Source organism: Bubalus bubalis, chromosome 17 (genome assembly GCF_019923935.1).
Source record: "Bubalus bubalis isolate 160015118507 breed Murrah chromosome 17, NDDB_SH_1, whole genome shotgun sequence".
Taxonomy (NCBI): Eukaryota; Metazoa; Chordata; class Mammalia; order Artiodactyla; family Bovidae; genus Bubalus; species Bubalus bubalis.
This window is the reverse complement of record NC_059173.1, coordinates 58,135,236-58,151,224: the sequence shown is the minus strand read 5'-3', so window position 1 is coordinate 58,151,224 and position 15,989 is coordinate 58,135,236. Positions and strand designations below refer to the sequence as shown.

The window sequence follows — 15,989 nt, the reverse complement described above, 5'->3', positions numbered from 1 at the left end:
GAGGAAGATGAAGAAATGAAAAGATCTTCAAAGATATGAGGCCCCAGACCTAAATGGTATCTCCCAGAGACTCCTCACATTTCCTCTCAGCCTCACAGCCCTTTCTTAGAGATCCTACTCTGAAAGCTGCCCCTACGGTTTTTGCTGAGACCCCTAGGGACCACCTCTACCTCCCTGGGTCCAGTGTAGATAGTAAATATTTGTTGATTTCCTAACAAAGTAACACACACTTCATGGTTCAACAAGAATTTATTATCCTACATTTCTGGAGGCCAGAGGCCCAAAATGGGTGATGAGATCAAGGTGCTGGCAAGACTGGGTTCCTTTTGGAGGCTGTAGGCACGATTAATGCCCTTGTCTTTTCCAGCTTCTAGAGATCACTCACATTCTTTGGCTTGTGGCCCCATTAATAGCCAGCGATGTCAGACCAAGTCCTTTCCATGCTGCCATCTCTCTTGTTCTCCCTTATCTGCCTCCCTCTTTCACCTTTAAGGACCCTTGTGATTATATTAGGCTCACCCGCTAGTCCAGGATAGTCTCCCCATCTCAGGGTCAGCTCACTAGCATCCTTAATTCCATCCATAATGCTGTTTCTCCTTTGCCATGTCACATAACATATTCATGCATCACGGGGATTAGGACACAGACACCTATAAGGAAAAGGAAGATCTGTAGGTACAGATTGCACACCTTGATTAGCTGAATGAACAAGATCAGAAAAAAAAAAAAAAAAAAGCTTTGTCTAGTCATCTGTCTTTTTAGTCAAACCATGATTTTGAATTGATGATGAACATAGACCTACAATTTAAAAATAACCCCGAATACGGAAAGTTTGCATTTATCCCTTTGAAAAGTCCATTGAATATCTGTGACTTAAAAAATAATAAATTGTAATGATAAAGGAAGATCAAATGGTTGATGTCATAGAGTATTTAAATCTCTGTGCTATAGAAATAAAAATCAAACACCATCACCAGAAAAAATAAAGTATGCAAAGACTCAAAGTCACCCTATTTTATATCTGGCTTCCTATCATGAGAATATAATTAATTGACTGTGGAGATGACCCAAATTCCAGGTATATCATTTCCTATAATCCTTGGATGTAGATCCTCATTAGAGCAAAGTCAAGGGAACTGCACTGTTTTATCACTATCTTGCCAGGAATACTGTTTAAATATATGTGTTCACAACACATTTTTAAGAATTCCTGTAATGTACAGCAGTGAACTTGCTTCTTTCCTGCAATAACCTCACTGATACCCATTTTATTGGAGAGCAAAAAGCTAGCATTTAGTTGACTATTGCCACCCTTACTCACCTGGATGAGGTTCACATCATAAAGTATCTCGGTTTTATATGTTTTTCCCATCAGAGAAACAAAATCCTAGAGAAATGCAGCTTTCTCTATCCAATTTGAAGGGCATGAAAAAGCAGACATGGAGATTCTGAAAGACATTTAAGGTTACTATGAGCACTTAGTGTTTGGCATCCTTTCACATCAAAATAACATTTTGGATGCAGTTTTCCCAAACCTTATCAACATCCCAGTTCATTCTGGTATCTGTTATATCTATGTGACAAAATTGACCAGATGAAGAGAAACAATCACCTTATTTGGAATTTAGAATCTCACGTGATCCCTCTAATGTCATCTTGGTTTCGAAAGTCTTTCTTTATCAAGTTTCCTTTTGAGATCTTATTGTTGTGGATGACTTCTAGGTTTTAAGGCACAGTTGAAAGCTGCTCTCTTCCTCCCCCCCAAAAGTGCATGCTTTTGCTCGGTCGCTTTAGTCATGTCTGACTCTTTGCAACCCTATGGACTGTACCCTGCCAGGTTCCTCTGTCCATGGGATTCTCCAGGCAAAAATACTGGAGTGGGTGGCCATACCCTCCTCCAAGGGATCTTCCCAACCCAGGGATCAAACCCGTATCTCTTACGCCTCCCGCATCAGCAGGGGAGTCTTTACCACTGGCATCACCTGGGAAGCTCCCCAAGAAGTGGGTTCCAGTTAAATTTCTAATCATTGCCATGTGGCTTGTATTTGTGGACCCTTGTCATCTGCCATTCATGCAGGTGTATTTCTGAAAGCCATCAATTTTAGCCAGTAATTTCCCATCTCCCAGATTATCTTTCTTCTTGTTACAATTCAAATTACTCTGTTAAGAACACCATGCACTATCTTATTTACTTTAGTATTAAGAAAACTATCCTCAATTTACAGGTAAAGATGATGAGGCTAAGAAGAATTAATATACTTAAATCTTACTGCTGGTAGTGGTGGAGGAGGGACTTTACCCAGGCTACCCAAGGCCAGCACCTGTGACTTGAACCAAGTAAATAAACCTGACCACTTCTGTGAGAATCCCAGGGACTGGGGAGCCTGGTGGGCTGCCATCTATGGGGTCACACAGAGTCGACATGACTGAAGCAACTTAGCCGCAGCAGCATGTAAGAATAAGATCTTTCCAGAAGCTACCCTCAAACTGTCATGCATCATTACTGGTGTAATGTTAACTTTGCTAATAACTTAAATATATCTTTGTTGTTGTTCAGTTGCCAAGTCATGTCCAACTCCTTGAGACCCCATGGACTGCAGCATATCAGGCTTCCTTGTCCTTCATTATCTCCCAGAGTTTGCTGAAATGCATGTCCATTGAGTCAATGACGTTATGGTAGCAAACAATTTGAAATAAACAATTCAAGGAAATTCAAGAAAAATTTCAGTGTCTAGATCTTGTAAAATGACAGAATTTTCTCTTTATTTCTCCTTGAATTTTCAGATTTTACTGTCTTGTTTCAAAAATCACAAATTGATACACTATAGGACTATGTATCATTTTGATCTTTTAAAATTAAAGCAAGTATATTATATAATTGTTTGTATCTATATGTGACATATTTGAAATAGATTTTAATTATAGTCAAAAACCATAATTTAAAATTTACCATCTTAGCGATTTTAATTGTACAGTACTATTAGTTTTATTCATATTGTTGTGCAACAGACCTCCAGTACTTTAATCTTTGCAAAACTCTATCCCTATTAAATAAAAAAAAAAAAAATCACCATTTCATCCTCTCCCCTCACCCCTTGGCAACCACCAATTTATTTTCTATCTCAATGAATATGACTACTTCATATACCCCATAAAAGTGAGACCAGTACTGGAAAAGGTCAGTTTTCATTCCAATCCCAAAGAAAGGCAATGCCAAAGAATGCTCAAACTACTGCACAATTGCACTCATCTCACATGCTAGTAAAATAATGCTCAAAATTCTCCAAGCCAGGCTTCAGCAATGTATTCATGAACCGTGAACTTCCTGATGTTCAAGCTGGTTTTAGAAAAGGCAGAGGAACCAGAGATCAAATTGCCAACATCCGCTGGGTCATGGAAAAAGCAAGAGAGTTCCAGAAAAACATCTATTTCTGCTTTATTGACTATACCAAAGCCTTTGACTGTGTGGATCACAGTAAACTGTGGAAAATTCTTCAGGAGATGGGAATACCAGATCACCTGACCTGCCTCTTGAGAAATCTGTCTGCAGGTCAGGAAGCAGCAGTTAGAACTGGACATGGTTCCAAATAGGAAAAGGAGTACGTCAAGGCTATATATTATCACCCTGCTTATTTAACTTATATGCAGAATACATCATGAGAAACTCTGGACTGGAAGAAATACAACCTGGAATCAAGATTGCCGGGAGAAATATCAATAACCTCAGATATGCAGATGACACCACCCTCATGGCAGAAAGTGAAGAGGAACTCAAAAGCCTCTTGATGAAAGTGAAAGTGGAGAGTGAAAATGTTGGCCTAAAGCTCAACATTCAGAAAACAAAGATCATGGCATCCGGTCCCATCACTTCATGGGAAATAGATGGGGAAACAGTGGAAACAGTGTCAGACTTTATTTTTGGGGGCTCCAAAATCACTGCAGATGGTGACTGCAGCCATGAAATTAAAAGACGCTTACTCCTTGGAAGGAAAGTTATGACCAATCTAAATAGCATATTGAAAAGCAGAGACATTACTTTGCCAACAAAGGTCCATCTAGTCAAGGCTATGGTTTTTCCTGTGGTCATGTATGGATGTGAGAGTTGGACTGTGAAGAAGGCTGAGCGCCGAAGAATGGATGCTTTTGAACTGTGGTGTTGGAAAAGACTCTTGAGAGTCCCTTGGACTACAAAGAGATCCAACCAGTCTATTCTGAAGGAGATCAGCCCTGGGATTTCTTTGGAAGGAATGATGCTGAAGCTGAAACTCCAGCACTTTGGCCACCTCATGCGAAGAGTTGACTCATTGGAAAAGACTCTGATGGTGGGAGGGATTGTGGGCAGGAGGAGAAGGGGACGACAGAGGATGAGATGGCTGGATGGCATCACTGACTCAATGGACGTGAGTCTGGGTGAACTCCGGGAGTTGGTGATGGACAGGGAGGCCTGGCGTGCTGTGATTCATGGGGTCACGAAGAGTCAGGCATGACTGAGTGACTGAACTCAACTGAATACACTATTTGTCTTTTATAACCAATTTATTTTACCGCAAGGTTCATCCAGGTTGTAGCATGTGACTGTACCTCTTCCTCTTTTCAGGCTGAATCTCCCCTTTGTATGCACGCACCACCTTTTGTTCATTCATCTGTGGGTGTGCCCTTGGTTTGCTTCTGCCTCTTAATTGTGAATAATGCTGCTATGAACATGAGTGTGCAAGTATCTCTCTTTGAGGCCATGCTTTCAATTCTTTGGATAGTACGCTAATTCTAGTTTTTATCTTTAAGGAAGCTCCGAACTGTTTTCCACTGTGGCAGTACCATTTTCCTTTCCTATCAACAGTGCACAGGGTTTCAGTATTTTCACCTCCTCACCAATACTTATTTACATGCACAAGAATGAAACTGTACTTTTCCTGACACCATTTACAAAAATTATCTCAGAATGGATTCAAGACCTAAAGGTAGGACCTAAAAGTATAAAATTCTTAGAAGAAAACAAGGGAAATTCTGCACAATACTGGATTTGACAATAATTTCTTGGACGTGATACCAAAAGCATAATAAGACAATATGAATAGAATTCCCGAAGAGCCAAATATGTGTTTTGGCCGTAAGGACAATTACCCATTTTTTAGGGCAGGACTATGATCTTCAGCAATGTTCTACCTGTTCTGAGGGTTTTGCTTGAATTTAACTTTTACATGCATCTGAAGTCTTATTATTCTGTTGGCATACATCTTTTCTTCTTGGAGGGCATGATACAGAATTCTCCTCTGCTCAGAGAATTAAACACTTCAAAGAGGAAGTTAATACATTCTTACATTGTGCTCAAGATGGTACATACAATACAGGCCAAATAGATCTTGTTGAATGTCTGATTTAATTTTACACATAAGAAAAGCTGTAGCTTTTGATATGAATGGATGGAATTGAATCTTTATGTTTTTATTATTTTTAATCAATATTTTGCTCTAAAAAGACCATTTCAGGCCATGTGTAAATGGATAAAAATACTGAAATGTTAAGACCTTAACTTTCTCAGAATAAATTGTCAAATATATTATAATCTATCAAGCATTGAATGTCTCTGAAGTTAATTTGATGATTCCAGAGGGTTACTCACAAGAAAAATTAAAATTGCAATTTAAAATAATAATTTTTGAAGCAGCAAAATTTGTATTTTCTTCTTTATATTAAATATTTTAATACTTATAAAGATATTACTTACATCTGAAGATTTCTTTATTTATAGTTATAATGTCATATGAAGAAAAACATACAAATTAATAAACAATACTCATTCTTTAACTATATTGGTTATATATGGTTGCTTTGTCATACGATTTTGGTTTTTATATTATTTTTGTGCTATCAAATCGCTTAATAATTCAGAAGAGTGAGATAAAGAAGTTCAGAGGTTTCCCTGAAGTAACTTAAGTTTGAATCTATACAAATCAAGAGATTGTGCTTTCTCACTACAAATATATTTCCTTAGAACAGGAGGTGTTTCCTTTAAGTTAAGACAGCCTGGGAAACAGACTCAGAGATACAAAGATGAATTGTTAGTCTTATCTAAGAAACACAAGATCTCACCACTTCAAACAAAAAATAAATTGTTTTTATGCATATTTTCATCTCTGTATATTAATTATCTTCTTAGTCAACCAAAGATCTATCTAATCTGAATGTCAAATACTACTTTCTGGTATTACTGATTGCAGATTGTAAGTCAGACCTTATTGTAAGGCTTTTGGTTTTACGTCTTTCATAGGAAATGCAATTTAACTACAGTTTTGCCTACTTGCAGGTGCTTGTAAATCTTAGTGCTAAAAAATGTTTAGAAGTATTGACTGGTTGATTATTGATCACCCTTAGGAAACCACTGGCTTGGAATACACCTAAATCAATCTTCATGCTTGCCTGCTTTGACTACCAATTCCACCACAGACAGATTTATTTACAAAGGCAATGGGCTGTTTTGCTAAGATTTTAGATTAACTTTGGGATAGCTGTGCTTGACTGCATTAGAGCAGTTATTTTTTAAAAATTATGAAATGACTACAGTATACTGTGGTCTACAGTATACAGAGTATACAGTACTCAGAGTATACTCTGAGAACCAAGAATTCAGAATAAGTATTGTGTGCTTTGATTTGTGTAGGAGAAATATGTTTCTCAAAAGGAATAATGATATTATACATTCTGTGTAGGCATAACTTTTCCATAATTGATGTGGGCAGAGATGGGATTAATAATAAAAGAAAAAACCTCCTATCACTATAAAATTACTTCTCCTATTCTATAAAAATCCTCCTATCTTATAAAATCACTGCACATGGTGACTGCAGCCATGAAATTAAAAGATGCTTGCTCCTTGAAAGAAAAGCTATGACCAACCTAGACAGCATATTAAAAAGCAGAGACATTACTTTGCCAACAAAGGTCTGTCTAGTCAAAGTTATGGTTTTCCTTGTAGTCATGTATGGATGTGAGAGTTGGACTATAAGAAAGCTGAGGGCTGAAGTAGTGATGCTTTTGAACTGCGGTGTTGGAAAAGACTCTTGAGAGTCCCTTGGACTGCAAGGAGATCAAACCAGTCAATCCTAAAAGAAATTGGTCCTGAATATTCATTGGAAGGACTGATGCTGAAGCTGAAGCTCCAATACTTTGGCCACCTGATGAAAAGAACTGACTCATTTGAAAAGACCCTGATGCTGGGAAAGATTGAGGGCAGGAGGAGAAGGGGACGATGGAGGATGAGATGGTTGAATGCATCACCGAGTTCATGGATATGAGTTTGAGCAAGTTCTGTGAGTTGATGATAGACAGGGAAGCCTGGAGTGCTGCAGTCCATGGGGTCTCAAAGAGTCAGACACAACTGACCGATTGAACTGAACTGAACTGCAAACCTCCTAGAAATTTAACAGGGCTTGAAAGTAGGGAAAACCACTAGACCAATTCAGGTATGCCCTAAATCAAATCCCTTATGATTATACAGTGGAAGTGAGAAATAAATTTAAGGGCCTACATCTGATAGACAGAGTGCCTGATGAGCTATGGAACGAGGTTCATGACATTGTACAGAAGACAGGGATCAAGACCATCCCCATGGAAAAGAAATGCAAAAAAAGCAAAATGGCTGTCTGGGGAGGCCTTACAAATAGCTGTGAAAATAAGAGAAGCGGAAAGCAATGGAGAAAAGGAAAGATATAAGCATCTGAATGCAGAGTTCCAAAGAATAGCAAGAAGAGATAAGAAAGCCTTCCTCCGTGATCAGTGCAAAGAAATAGAGGAAAACAATAGAATGGGAAAGACTAGAGATCTCTTCAAGAAAATTAGAGAAAGCAAGGGAACATTTCATGCAAAGATGGGCTCGATAAAGGACAGAAATGGTATGGACCTAACAGAAGCAGAAGATATTAAGAAGATGTGGCAAGAATACACAGAAGAACTGTACAAAAAAGATCTTCACGACCCAGATAATCACGGTGGTGTGATCACTCACCTAGAGCCAGATATCCTGGAATGTGAAGTCAAGCATGCCTTAGGAAGCATCACTACGAACAAAGCTAGTGGAGGTGATGGAATTCCAGTTGAGCTATTTCAAATCCTGAAAGATGATGCTGCAAAAGTGCTGCACTCAATATGCCAGCAAATTTGGAAAACTCAGCAGTGGCCACAGGACTGGAAAAGGTCAGTTTTCATTCGAATCCCAAACAAAGGCAATGCCAAAGAATGCTCAAACTACCGCACAATTGCACTCATCTAACATGCTAGTAAAGTAATGCTCAAAATTCTCCAAGCCAGGCTACAGCAATACATGAACTGTGAACTTCCTGATGTTCAAGCCGGTTTTAGAAAAGGCAGAGGAACCAGAGATCAAATTGCCAACATCCGCTGGATCATCAAAAAAGCAAGATCAGATCAGATCCGATCAGTCACTCAGTCGTGTCTGACTCTTTGCGACCCCATGAATTGCAGCACGCCAGGCCTCCCTGTCCATCACCAACTCCCGGAGTTCACCCAGACTCACGTCCATCGAGTCAGTGATGCCATCCAGCCATCTCATCCTCTGTTGTCCCCTTCTCCTCCTGCCCACAATCCCTCCCACCATCAGAGTCTTTTCCAATGAGTCAACTCTTCGCATGAGGTGGCCAAAGTGCTGGAGTTTCAGCTTCAGCATCATTCCTTCCAAAGAAATCCCAGGGCTGATCTCCTTCAGAATAGACTGGTTGGATCTCTTTGTAGTCCAAGGGACTCTCAAGAGTCTTTTCCAACACCACAGTTCAAAAGCATCAATTCTTCGGCACTCAGCTTTCTTTACAGTCCAACTCTCACATCCATACATGACCACTAGAAAAACCATAGCCTTGACTAGATGAACCTTTGTTGGCTTTTCAATATGCTATCTAGGTTGGTCATAACTTTCCTTCCAAGGAGTAAGCGTCTTTTAATTTCATGGCTGCAGTCACCATCTGTAGTGATTTTGGAGCCCAGAAAAATAAAGTCTGACACTGTTTCCACTGTTTCCCCATCTATTTCCCATGAAGTGATGGGACCGGATGCCATGATCTTCGTTTTCTGAATGTTGAGCTTCAAGCCAACTTTTTCACTCTCCACTTTCACTTTCTTCTATAGGCTTTTGAGTTCCTCTTCACTTTCTGCCATAAGGGTGGTGTCATCTGCATATCTGAGGTTATTGATATTTCTCCCTGCAAACTTGATTCCAGCTTGTGTTTAGAGAGTTCCAGTAAAACATCTATTTCTGCTTTATTGACTATGCCAAAGCCTTTGACTGTGTGGATCACAATCAACTGTGGAAAATTCTGAAAGAGATGGGAATACCAGACCACCTGACCTGCCTCTTGAGAAATCTGTATGCAGGTCAGGAAGCAGCAGTTAGAACTGGACATGGAAAAGCAGACTGGTTCCAAATAGGAAAAGGAGTATGTCAAGGTTGTATATTGTCACCCTGCTTATTTAACTTCTATGCAGAGTACATCATGAGAAACGCTGGGCTGGAAGAAGCACAAGCTGGAATCAAGATTGCCGGGAGAAATATCAATAACCTCAGATATGCAGATGACACCACCCTTATGGCGGAAAGTGAAGAGGAACTAAAAAGCCTCTTGATGAAAGTGAACGAGGAGGGTGAAAAAGTTGGCTTAAAGCTCAACATTCAGAAAACGAAGATGATGGCATCTGGTCCCATCACTTCATGGGAAATAGATGGGGAAACAGTGGAAACAGTGTTGGATTTTATTTGGGGGGGGGGGGGGGGCTCCCAAATCACTGCAGATGGTGACTGCAGCCATGAAATTAACAGACACTTACTCCTTGGAAGGAAAGTTATGACCAACCTAGATAGCATATTGAAAAGCAGAGACATTACTTTGCCAACAAAGGTCCGTCTAGTCAAGGCTATGGTTTTTCCTGTGGTCATGTATGGATGTGAGAGTTGGACTGTGAAGAAAGCTGAGCACCGAAGAATTGATGCTTTTGAACTGTGGTGCTGGAGAAGGCTCTTGAGAGTCCCATGGACTGCAAGGAGAATCAACCAGTCCATCCTGAAGGAGATCAGCCCCGGGATTTCTTTGGAAGGAATGATGCTGAAGCTGAAACTCCAGTACTTTGGCCACCTGATGTGAAGAGTTGACTCATTGGGAAAGACTCTGATGCTGGGAAGGATTGGGGGCAGGAGGAGAAGGGGACGACAGAGGATGAGATGGCTGGATGGCATCACTGACCCGATGGACGTGAGTCTGGGTGAACTCCGGGAGATGGTGATGGACAAGGAGGCCTGGCGTGCTGCGATTCATGGGGTTGCAAAGAGTCGGACACGACTGAGTGACTGAACTGAACTGAACTGAAGTTAGTGCTAATTTTAATCTCCTTATAAAATATATTTAATAAACATAGAATCATACCTTACTAGTTCTGTATTTCTATGCATATTCCATACTCATCTTATTGATTGAAAGGAAAAAAATAAAAATATAACACTCCGAAAGCATAAGCAAACGAAAAAAAGCTGAGCGGCAACGTGGCTTAGCAACTGAACCACAGCAACTACAGCAACTGTATGTAATTGATAAATACAGTAACGAATCTTTTTTAGAGTTTGGCTGAGCTGTAAATTTTGGAGTGGAAGCCATGATTATAATATGCAACAGATCAATTCTTAAGAGAGAGAAATGCTGGCACTAAAAATAAATAATTCCCCATCACATAAAACTTGAAGACAAATAAACAGAAATGCTTAAAAGTCAGACTTCCTATTAAATCATTCAAATTCTATTAATGCAAAGCCAGGATAAAGAACAAAATATTGCCGTCTTTAAATTATTCCGACATCAGATTCAACTAAGATTTCTCAAAAAAAAAAAAAAATACTGCTAATTAAATAGTATCACTCTTCCTCATCATGTGAGCTTTGGCTCCATAATCTTTGAAACTACATTAAAGGACACCACTGCTAAATGGACATGATATCAAAATATATAATCAAGGAGCAAAGAATATCAGTTAGATTAGAAAATCACTCAGTCTTTTAGCTCTGATTCTTTTTTTAACATATGTTCTTAACACTTTCCTTTGAAATGAAATATAGTTACTTCCTTAAGTGTTGAATGACTGAAAGTAAGATAACCAATTATCATGTGGCAGGTTAGAAGAATCCCTTCTGGTCTTCCAGGGTCTTATTTTCAATCAGGAATGAAAGCATTTGAATCAGTTCTTTGTCCTGCTGCAAAATAGAAGAGTCCTTTCCTCACTCACCTTCATAAGCTCCCCTGTCCTTAACCCTTAGCCTTCAAGCATTTTCCCTGAGCAGCTACAATCTGCCTAGGAGCCCTTTCTTTGGGGGATCATGAACACAACAGCCTGAAGGGCAGCTCTCTCTGTCATGATGTCTCTGTCATTTGCTCTCTTCCAGACATTAGGTGGAATCTCAGAAGAGCAGAAAAATATATTCTGAATCCCCTCTTCTCTCTCCTTCCCCATACCATCCAGTTCCCAAATGTGCTGACTTCACATTAATAGCATAACTAACAGTATCAATATCAATAACTGGGAGAAATATCAATAACCTCAGATATGCAGATGACACCAGCCTTATGGCAGAAAGCAAAGAGGAACTAAAGAGTCTCTTGATGATGGTGAAAGAGGAGAGTGAAAACGCTGGCTTAAAACTCAGCATTCAAAAAACAAAGATCATGGCATCTGGTCCTATCACTTCATGGCACATAGATGAGGAAACAATGGAAACAGTGACAGATTTTATTTTCTTGGGCTCCAAAATCACTGCAGATGGTGAGTACAGCCACAAAATTATAAGTGCTCCTTGGAAGAAAAGCTATGGCAAACACTAGACAGCATATAGAAAAGCAGCGACATGACTTGGCCAACAAAGCTCCATTTAGTCATAGCTATGGTTTTTCCAGTAGTCATGTATGGATGTGAGAGTTGGAAACATAAAGAAGGCTGAGCACCAAAGAATTGATGCTTTTGAACTGTGGTGTTGGAGAAGACTCTTGAGAGTCCCTAGAACTGCAAGAAGATCTAACCAGTCAATCCTAAAGGAAATCAGCCCTGAATATTCATTGGAAGGACTGAGGCTGAAGCTGAAGCTCCAATACTTTGGCCACCTGATGCAAAGAGCTGACTCATTTGAAAAGACCCTGAGGCTAGGAAAGATTGAAGGCAGGAGGAGAAGGGGGTGACAGAGGATGAGATGGTTGGATGGCATCAGTGACTCAATGGACATGAGTTTGAACAAGCTCCAGGGAGGTGGTGATGGACAAGGAAGTCTGGCACACTGCAGTCCATGAGGTCACAAAGAGAGGGACATGACTGAGTGACTGAACAACAAGAGCGGCAGTATTCACTGGGTGAGTTTAAGTTAATGAGTCCCGCATCATATCTCTGATACAGGCTCTGTGGCTACTCCCATTGGGTAGCCAACTGGGTGAGGCCTGCCTTTAACAACACCCTGTAGTATGTGGAGGCACAGAAAACAGTGGTGCCCAGCCTGTAGGGCAGGGAGACCGTTGTCAATTATGCAAAGGAAGATGTGGTCCTGGGATACAGCCGTTGAGGTGGAGCTGTGGCCACTGCATTCTTCAGGCTTGGAGGGACCAATAGGAACATAGATGCCAATTAACTCCATGTGTAATGGGGGCAAAGTTGGCTTGGCCAATGCCAGACACTGTGCTTAACCCCTCTTGAAGCTGCTGTCTTGGCAGATGACATAGGACCTACACAGCCAATAGAGGTCATTTTAAAGTTTTGGGGAGGAGGGGGTTATTTTTTTTTAACCTGTTGCCTTATTGGAACATGTTCTTTAATGTTCAAGAATCCATTGTTGGCCCCAAGATCGACTAGAGGAAAGCCTCTGGGTAGGTTTTACTGTGGTGAGGCATCCATCTTACAAAATTTAGGGTTTAGGCCCTTTTATTTCTCCAGTTAGTAGAGAAAAAGCAGCTTCAGCAAAGATCAGATTGAATAACTGGGCTCCATTAGCCTTGGATGGGGAACAGAGATAGTGGTGTGGAACTTCCTAGTTCTTGAGGCACCGCCTTCCACCTGTTCTCAGTCATTTTTCCTGAAGTTGAATGTGACTTCACTGAAAATGGACTATCTCCCTGCCAAAGCACAAGCACAATATTTGCACATATAGTCTCTTCTCGGTGACCTATTAAATACCATTTACGAACTTCAGGCAGAGCCAAGTATTTATGAAGTGGGCATGACAGAGGGTCTCCTGGGGTGACAGAGGCATGTGAGGACTCCTCTCTGCAGGACACACTTTTAGTGATAGTTGAATTAGTTTACAAGGTAAAATTTTTCTACTTAACTCCTGTAAATCTCCATTTCTCATCTGTAATTGTAATAGTAACTTCATTATTGAACACTGTGTGCCAGCTACTACTCAAAGCTTTTTGTGTGCAGTGATCTATTTAATGTTTATAATAGCTGTATGAGATGGGGTCTATCATTACATATAATTTCACAATAAGACACATAGCCACCTTGCAGGGTTCCAAAAGAATCCAGTGACAAAAAAAAAAAAAGAATCCAGTGACATAGGGCATATGAAAACCACCAGCATAGCGCACAGTCTCTGGTTCTTTTCTTTTTCTTTATAATTGCTTTACAATGTTGTGTTGTGCTAGTTTCTGCAGGACAACAAAATGAATCAGCTATATGAATAAATACATCCCCTCCCTTTCGAGCCTCCCTGCCACTCCCCCATCCCGGTCTTCTCAGGTCATCCCTGAGCACTGAGCTGAGATCCCTGTGCTATACAGCAGCTCCCCACTAGCTATGGCACATACGGCAGGGTATAGATGTCAGTGCTGCTCTCTCAGTTTGTCCCAATCTCTCCTTACCCTCCAACCCTGCCCCATGTCTACAAGTCCATTCTCTAGGTCAGCGTCTGTATTCCTGCCCTGCAAAGAGGTTCATCAGTACCATTTTTCTAGATTCTATATATATACACATATATATGCTGTAATTCTTTTCTTTCCCACTTAATATAGACTTGAAATGCAGCTCAGGTTTAAAAGAGAAATTTGAGAAAGCAAGAGATAAAAGAAATACAATATGGATAACTGAAATTGCTCTGTGCAAAGAAAACCCTAATAAATAGTTGTTGGAAATCAAATTTGTGTCCTCTGAACAGAACCATCACCAGCTTCTAATAAATTGCCATAGTATGAAGCAGAAAGAAAGAAGTGATCCTACATTTGCACTGGGTTTTTTCTACCTAACACCTTGGCTTTATAGCATGTAGTTACTAATTCTGAGACTTTCATTCTTTTATTCATTCATTCAGTCAACAAACAGTTATCATGTACCTTCTACGGGGTGGGGGGCATAAGCATTAGGTATCAGGTGTGAACAGAGTACACGCCCCACTCTCGTGGAGCTTAAAGTCTAGTGGAGAAGACAGATCTTAATCAAATGGTCTGTAGATGTATAATTGCAGAGACTTAATGTGGCTTGGGGAGCATAGAAAAAAGACTTTTTGAAAAATTAGGATTTGAGTGAGGAAAGGAAAGAGGAAAACCAGAAGGGTATGGCAAATGGAGAATACCAAGGATGGCTATTGGATTTTTCCATCTAAATTACTAATGACCTTAGCAGTTTCGTTGAAATGAAAGAATTTTAAGAGGGAGTTGGTAGGAGGTTATGAAATGGAGATAGTAAGCAAAAACAAACAAAACACAAGAAGAAGAAGTACCACCTTTAACAAGCTTCATAGTGAAGAAGAAGAAAAGGAATGTTAGCTGGAAGGGGCAGATCCAAGGACAAAAACATCAACGTAGTTTGACTGTCAGCTCAACTGCCCTCCTCTGCCTATAATGATAATAGCACATGAGCAAGATAGTTGCCCAGATTGAGTGATGCTTGAATGGGAACCAAAATTACACCCACACAAGAACATGCACTTGGTAAAATTTAGTATATGGAGACAAATGAGAGTTTTATTATGTTAAAAAAATTTGGACAAGGTAGGAGTTTTATAAAATATAATGCCTCTTTCATTTACAGTGAAATTTGACCCGTGTTTCAATTTAAAATATTCTTAATAAATACTTTCCAGACACACCAGAGTAGCTCCACATAATTAGGCTAATATATATTGTTTCAAATTTACCATCTCTTAATGTTCTGTGTGTTAAGTAGTGTTCTACTTTGGTGGGTTATATAGACCCATAGCATGCCACTGGTTGGTTAAATGAAATATTTAGGGAGGAAATTAACTATTTCAATCCACTAGCAGTTTATTCCTGCTCTGGGAGTCAGTCAGTTGTTGCTGCTGCTGCTCAAGTGAATAAAACAGGCTGTTAAAAAAATTGTAAAAAAAAAATCAAAAGAATAATTTAAGAATAACATTCTACAGGTTTATATTCCCCTTAAAGCCATTGTTATCAGTACAGTTTTAGATGCATTTATTTCTCCATCATCAATAGGTCTCTCTCACATTTACATTAATTGCTTTCTAAAAATCACAGTAACTACCATTTTATTTATAGGAAGAAATTACTCCACACTGTGGCTAAAAGGACACCACTGATACTTAAAACATGAGTATGAGGCTAAGAACCTAACCCCACACCAGGGTGGGTAGGCATCCCAGATCTGAAAGCCAAATTCCATTAGAGATGTTAAATAGGTTAATTCACAGAAATTGATCCAAGTAACTGTGGTAAGTATTTTCTCTGTTACTGTTTCTCTTGACATCCTCCCCTCTGGCTACCGATATAGTTTTCTACAAAGAAAGTAATTAGGAAAAAGCATATCTAATAAACTCACAGGCAGTCACTGTTGATCAGATATGGAAATCACGGTCTAAGAAAATAAAAGCCATCCGGTCCATCCAGTTGTGTGGTATGTGAGACCCACTGACTAGAAACAAAAGCTGTTCAAGTTCACCAGTCTGGATGCTAGTGTTCTTCCCCCCAAAACTGAGAAGGAGAAATGTCGGG

The 15,989-nt window shown here is 39.8% G+C and overlaps 1 long non-coding RNA gene across 1 annotated transcript; it reads right to left on the bottom strand.

Moving 5' to 3' along the window:
• Nucleotides 1–234: 234 nt before the first annotated feature.
• Nucleotides 235–15,956, bottom strand: LOC123329995. Its single transcript, XR_006545665.2, has 3 exons — nucleotides 15,817–15,956; nucleotides 1,322–1,448; nucleotides 235–650 (listed from the first exon to the last, which is right to left on the bottom strand). It is a non-coding gene; the product is annotated as an uncharacterized LOC123329995 (long non-coding RNA).
• Between the last annotated feature and the right edge of the window lie 33 nt (nucleotides 15,957–15,989).